The sequence below is a fragment of the Camellia sinensis genome, chromosome 10 (assembly GCF_055761805.1).
Source record: "Camellia sinensis isolate YWXY chromosome 10, ASM5576180v1, whole genome shotgun sequence".
Taxonomy (NCBI): Eukaryota; Viridiplantae; Streptophyta; class Magnoliopsida; order Ericales; family Theaceae; genus Camellia; species Camellia sinensis.
In genome coordinates this window covers 129,371,337-129,377,662 of record NC_138970.1, presented here as the reverse complement: position 1 = coordinate 129,377,662, position 6,326 = coordinate 129,371,337, and the positions used below count along the sequence as shown (strand labels likewise).

The window sequence follows — 6,326 nt, the reverse complement described above, 5'->3', positions numbered from 1 at the left end:
GGTAGAGCTTTGTAACTATGATTTGAGAGTATTGAGTTATATTTTGAGTTTGTGAGGTTTGGAATTATGATTGTGGAAAATTTGTTTGGTTTGAGTGAGAATTGTTGACGTGACATTTAATATTTGATACAAAAATTTACAATTCATAACCAAGCATACAACTCAAAATTATTTTAAAGCACATAAAAAAATTTTAAAAATTCAGAAAATATTTTTTTCGAATATATAAAAATTAACATATCAATTGCAAAAAAAATTCACTGTTCCGGTCAACCGACCGGACAACCGGTTAGGCCAAATTTCGAAAAAAAAAATTGAAAATCGCGCTCTGTTTGACAGAGTTTTCTGTAGAGTTGTAGAAAATTAATTCTACAACTCTATCCAAACACCATATGCGAACTCAATGGTAGAAAACGAATTTGAGAATCGTTCCAAACAGAGCCTACTTTTCTCTCTCTCTCTAGAAGTTCAATATAATATTTGTGTGAAAGGCTTTGTCCATACTTTTTATAACATCTCTAGGTCTAACCTAAAGAAACAGTTCAAGAAGCATAACTGGTGGCCGATTTAGGTTTCTCTTTTTTCCCTGGCAATACAAGCTTAAAAAATTATAATACAAAGACTTAAGTCCAAATAACCTCAAGAGGCATCAACCACACTTGGCTTTTTATCACTATGTTACATATATTAGTCATAATAATAAAGACATTCAAATTTTTTAAACATTGTCTATCATGTTCAGAGTAAATATGTAGAAGCTAAGGAGCAAAATTTCTTAAGCCAAAAGGTTAGATTTATCATCATGTATGCCAATATCTGAAACATAGAGTAGAGGGAAAAAATTTCAAGAATCGAGAAACATCATAGTACTTATTATGGAGTCTAAGGATGATCTGGACAATGATCCGACTGCACCTATCCAGCAAGGGACATCGGACAAAAACTGACTAGCTCCATAATCTCATGAAATTTGAAATGAAGCTTGAGGTTAAGAATAATATCCAATGCCAAATTGAAATGAACTCATGATGAAATAATGCATGCCACCAAATGCTAAAAAGCTGACCTGATTCAGGGAGTTCTTTGGAGTTTCATACTCAGCAGCTAAAAATACAAAAACCTGCAATTAGAAAATGAGATGCAAATAAAACACTAAACAAGCATCAACACTATAGAATTGAATCAATGTTTTCTTGGAATTTGCATCAGTGTTTTATTCTGCTTTCCTTTTGGATCAGAATAGTATTTTAGTTTTACCTTGAGCTGCTACACTTTTATGTAAACAAGAGGTAGAACATCTCAAAGCAACAATTTGGCTACCACAGGTTAACTGTTGCACAAAACAGAGACAAATAAAAAATATGCACAACAAGATTTTCAAAATTAAAACGATCAACTAAGAGCAAAGTGGTTTTCAAAATAAAAAATTACAACACAAAATATATATATACATATATATGTTCACATTCAAGATACTAATTTGTGTGCCACATGGAGTCACTTCTTCTCAGAGTGCCTTGTCTTGAATTTGTTCTAGAGGTTCCACGGCAAACAAAGACAAGACTCGGATCCTACAGAACAAAGAAGATGAATCAAGAGATTTCAACAATTAAGAGCACCACCATCAGTCACAACCCTATCCCATTCCAATCAAAAGATTTCCGAATTCGCTTTCCTCTGAACAACTAAATTATGCACTTTGGAGTAAACAATATAGAGGTAATGGCATGAATTTTCTTAACAATTTTTTTTTTCTTCTAAGAACAGAACACCATAGAAGGAAGAAAAGGGTAAATCTGAAATTTCACATAGATTCCAACAAAACAAAGAATTACATGGAGCATATGTAGGGAACCTTCTAGTGGAGTTTAGCGTTAAGTTGAGTCTTCATTTTATGAAATTTATAGGTTCGTATGCAGCTAGATAGCTTCCTTTTGTTATTAGGTTTTAGTAAAGTAATCTAAGGCAAATATGTTTTGAAAAAAAGAACTTGGATAACGGCTCTAGATGAAGCCTATGGATCGCATGTGTCAAGAATGTTATTGAATCATTGCATGTGATTTTATTTAGGTCCAAAATGTTTGAATGGTCAAAATTTTATAGTTTTCATGTATTAATCCTAGAAAAATTAGAAAAAGTTCAGCAACCTATAAGTATCTATGTAATAATTCTAGTCAATAGATGATTTGGATTCAGAGAATTTGTGTTTGAAACTGTGCGATGAATTACAGAGACTCGAGTAATTTCCAAGGTAATTTCTCCTACGGTCCTAATATAGCCCTAACCCTAAAATCCCCCCCTTTCGTTGTTGAGAAAACAGAGGAAAAAGGAAAAAAAGAGAACCAAATAGTTTAACAGACACAAACACACTCAGCCAAATAGTTGTATTAGTTTAATTTAGCTATGAATTCTTTGATTTCTTCGCAGCCAAACAGAGTACTGTGTTAACTCTTTTTAGTTCACTTCTTTTTTTTTTTCCTTTTTCTTTTTCCTACAGTTTCTCGGCAACCAAACAGGGGTGAAACTAACCGGATTGTGCGCATTGGAGGACGTAATCGGCGCTGAGAAGTTCAAGATCAGAGTCGGAGACAGAGGAGGTGGCACCAGTAGGGGACCGGAGCTCCTTTATCAAACCTGATGAGAGTATGAAACTCAGGAGCTGACGACGATCGCTGTGATTGCGTTGGAGCAGAGCTTGAGAAGCCTCCATGTTCGATCTTCAATAGTAGAGAAGAGAGAGAGAGAGAGAGAGAGATCGTGCGACGGTGTGATGACGTTGCGAAAGAGATCGTGAAGGAGGGCAAAGGCGTGGGGAAGAAAGAGGCAGAGAGTCAAGTCTACACACCAGCTTTCCAAGTATTGGTAAGTTGGCCTCTAAAAGGTGGAATCAAGATCCCCCGTTGAGTTCTCTCATTCACTTCCTACTTGCATTCCCTTCCTACTTGCAGAGTTATTCAGCGTGCTTGTTCCCATTTTCTAAATGCAATTTTCAGAAAATTTTACTTTCTTATTTTTCATATTTTTTTGTTTTTATTGAATTTTTTTAATATTTTATGCAAATTTTTTACTTTTTAGACATACCTAACATAAATATACCTAAAAAGTAAAAAAATTGTAAAAAAAATCTTAAGATCTGAACCGTTTATATTTTAAGATTTATTGAATATATCATATTTGTAAAAAATTAAGTTGATCGGATATCAAAAAGTACATGTTCAGATCATTAAACTAAAAATTATTTTTTTTTTAAATTTAATAAACAGTTTTCTGAACACATACTTTCTAATATCCGATCAACTTGATTTCTTACAGGTATGATATACTCAATAAATCTTAAAATATGGACGGTTCGAATCATTGAAATTGGGCCAAAAAATGAACCCAATAACCTTGTAAATAGGAAGTGAATGAGAGAACTCAAGTAGAGGATCTTGATTCTAAAACGTGGGTGGGGAAACCTAACCTTCTTCTTTTTGTTTTTAGTGGGGGAGGGGGGAGTTTTGAAAACCTAGCCCTTTTTCTTTTTTTTGGGTGGGGGTTTTAACTGTTTTCGTCCCATAAAATAAGGAGAAAATATAATTTTATTTCCTAAATTATCACGTGTTTTTCACGTTAACTCCCATAATTCAATTTATTTTAATTTAATATTTGAACTTTTTACAAATTGATTAATTAGACCCCTATCGTCACCTTCCGTCTATAATTAAACGAAATGTGCTGACGTGGCATTTAAAATTTCATTTTACCCCTCAAACTATACCTAAAAAATTAATTTACCCCTCAAATTAAAAATCAATTTGTCCCCCAAATTATACAATCAATTTGCCCCCCACATCAACACATTCTGTAACGCCCTCAAAATAATAACATTAAACCCATCAAATAAGATACCAAGTTGTAACGCCCTCAAAATAATAACATTAAACCCATCAAATAAGACATGCGTTGATGTATAAACAAACCACCTTCTATTATTCATTAGTATCTCATTACATAAGTATTACATGTTAACATCATAACAAAATGCCCTACGGGCTTACAGCTTTCCAAGTTAACACTTGGTTACAACAAAGAGTACTAACTCGATACACATTAAGCCCTAGGCTTGAAGTTACATGTAATACATCAAAAGTAAAACAACAAACATGTCCGCCTCTAGCCTCCCAGCTATGTCCTTGGAGGTGGCATGCTTCCTGTACCTGAAAATGATGTTCCCATATAGGGTGAGCCATAGCCCAGTAGAAATACACTAAACCAACCATGAACAATGACTAAAACATTAGCAATTGATAGATGGCCAACACTGATACATTCACATAAATCACACATTTATGTCAACCGACTAATGAGTCCAGGTCACTTTTCATTTTCCCTTTTTTAACAGATAAGCATGCTAGCTCTATCATCATTTCCACAGATATGTATAAAAACTATATCCCACATTCAGATAAGCATATAAGCTAATCCACACTCTACAACAGATATGTATAACAACAATATCCACAGATAAGCATATAAGCTATATCCACACTTCACAAAGATAAGCATATGAGCTCTATCTTCACTTCTCTAGACAAGCATATGAGCTGTATCTACGGAGTTCATCCCCTATCTTCTCCCAACGCTATCCGGTTTAGAGGTACATCCCCTATCTTCCCTTAAACCGCGGAGTACATCCCCTATCTCCTCCTCTACACATAACGTATATAAACACAAAGGTTCTATATACAATCACTCAATACATACAGTTAATGTATTCTATCAACCGTCAAATCCCATGACACTTTCCATTGATTAGTTTCCGTTTGCCTAATCATCATGCATTGTCTACAACAATCACGACTATCCTCCACCGATAGCCCAAAGCAATTATTTCTAAACAGAAAATAAATGCACAAATGGATATTCAATCAACATTTCATTTCCTCATTTCTCACAATTAATTATCCCAATTAATTAAACAATGTAATTAGGTCAATTCCCATAATTAACATTTCAACCCTTAGGTCCCACTTCATCAATGATTCAATATTTATTCTACTTCACTATGCCAAACATGCATTTAGGTTTATTATGAATAAAACCCCAACTTTTGTAAAATTGCACAAAAGCCCCCAATCTTTCACAAAATTACCAAACCAACACCAACATCTCAAAATGCCAAAATTTAAAGACAAAACCCATAGAGAGGAGTAGGATATCCCTACCTCAAACCCGGAGCCTCAAAGGAGATGAAGATCAAAACCAAAATGCTCCAAACCTCGAAATTTTCAGATCAAAAGGAAGCTCTCGACGATCGACAACTTTTTTGTAAAGGCCAAAGATGAGCAAATCACTCCTACTAGATCAAAACCTAGAGAGAAGGTAGAGTCTAGAGTGAGAGGCTCAACAATGGTGATTTTTAGAAAAGTAAGAGAGAGAAGAGAAAGCAAAAAGTGATTTGAAAAGTCACAATTTCGGGACTTTAACCCAGTCTCCCGCTCGAGCGTAAAACACCCCGCTCGAGCGGCCACTCACAGACTTACGCTCGAGCGGCCAACCTCCCGCTCGAGCGCAGAATGCACTCGCTCAGCACTTTTGCAGAACCAGACCTCCGCTCGAGCGTACAACACTGCACAACAAATACTGGATGGGTGTATTCCCCGCTCGAGCGCCCACATCTACGCTCAAGCGGACAGGCCAAAAATCTGGGCAAGTAGTTTTGGTTTCTAAACTCAACCAACCTGAAACAAACCCACCCAACACATCCCATAACTCAAATATGAAGTAAAGAGGATGCAAACAAGATAATAGTCAACTACCAACATCTACAGACACAAGTCTGGATCACTATACAACAAGGGTAAACCCGGGATCGCTATACATTCCGTCCAATTGTGGACGGAAGGTGACGGCAGGGGTCTAATTGATCAATTTGTGAAAAGTTTAGGTACTAAATTAAAATAAATCGAAGTATGGGGGTCAACATAAAAAAAGCATGATAGCTTGGGGGAAAAATGATATTTACTCTAAAATAAAAGAGTCGTAAATTTTTTCCAACTAAAAGATACTTTTGTCGCCAATTAATTTAGGAATCCCTCCAAAAATTTGAAGTCCTCCCTGCAAAATTTTAATTACAATTGAAGGACTAAAATTTAGTCACTAAAATTCAACTAAAGGGCTACTAAATTTTTTTTAGTAGCTAAATATTATACTTTTTGCTGACTAAATTTTGTTTAGTTGCCCAAAACCCTGCCTTCAACGACTAAATTTAATTAGTCGCCAAAAGTAAAATAAATACCGACTAAATTAATTTTTGTAGCTATAGATTGAACATTTAGGGACCA

The 6,326-nt window shown here is 35.1% G+C and overlaps 1 long non-coding RNA gene across 1 annotated transcript; it reads right to left on the bottom strand.

Annotated features, from left to right (window-relative positions):
* Positions 1–645: 645 nt before the first annotated feature.
* LOC145801310 (uncharacterized) lies at positions 646–2,923 on the bottom strand. Its single transcript, XR_014342598.1, has 4 exons — positions 2,530–2,923; positions 1,477–1,571; positions 1,258–1,330; positions 646–1,120 (listed from the first exon to the last, which is right to left on the bottom strand). It is a non-coding gene; the product is annotated as an uncharacterized LOC145801310 (long non-coding RNA).
* Positions 2,924–6,326: the final 3,403 nt, after the last annotated feature.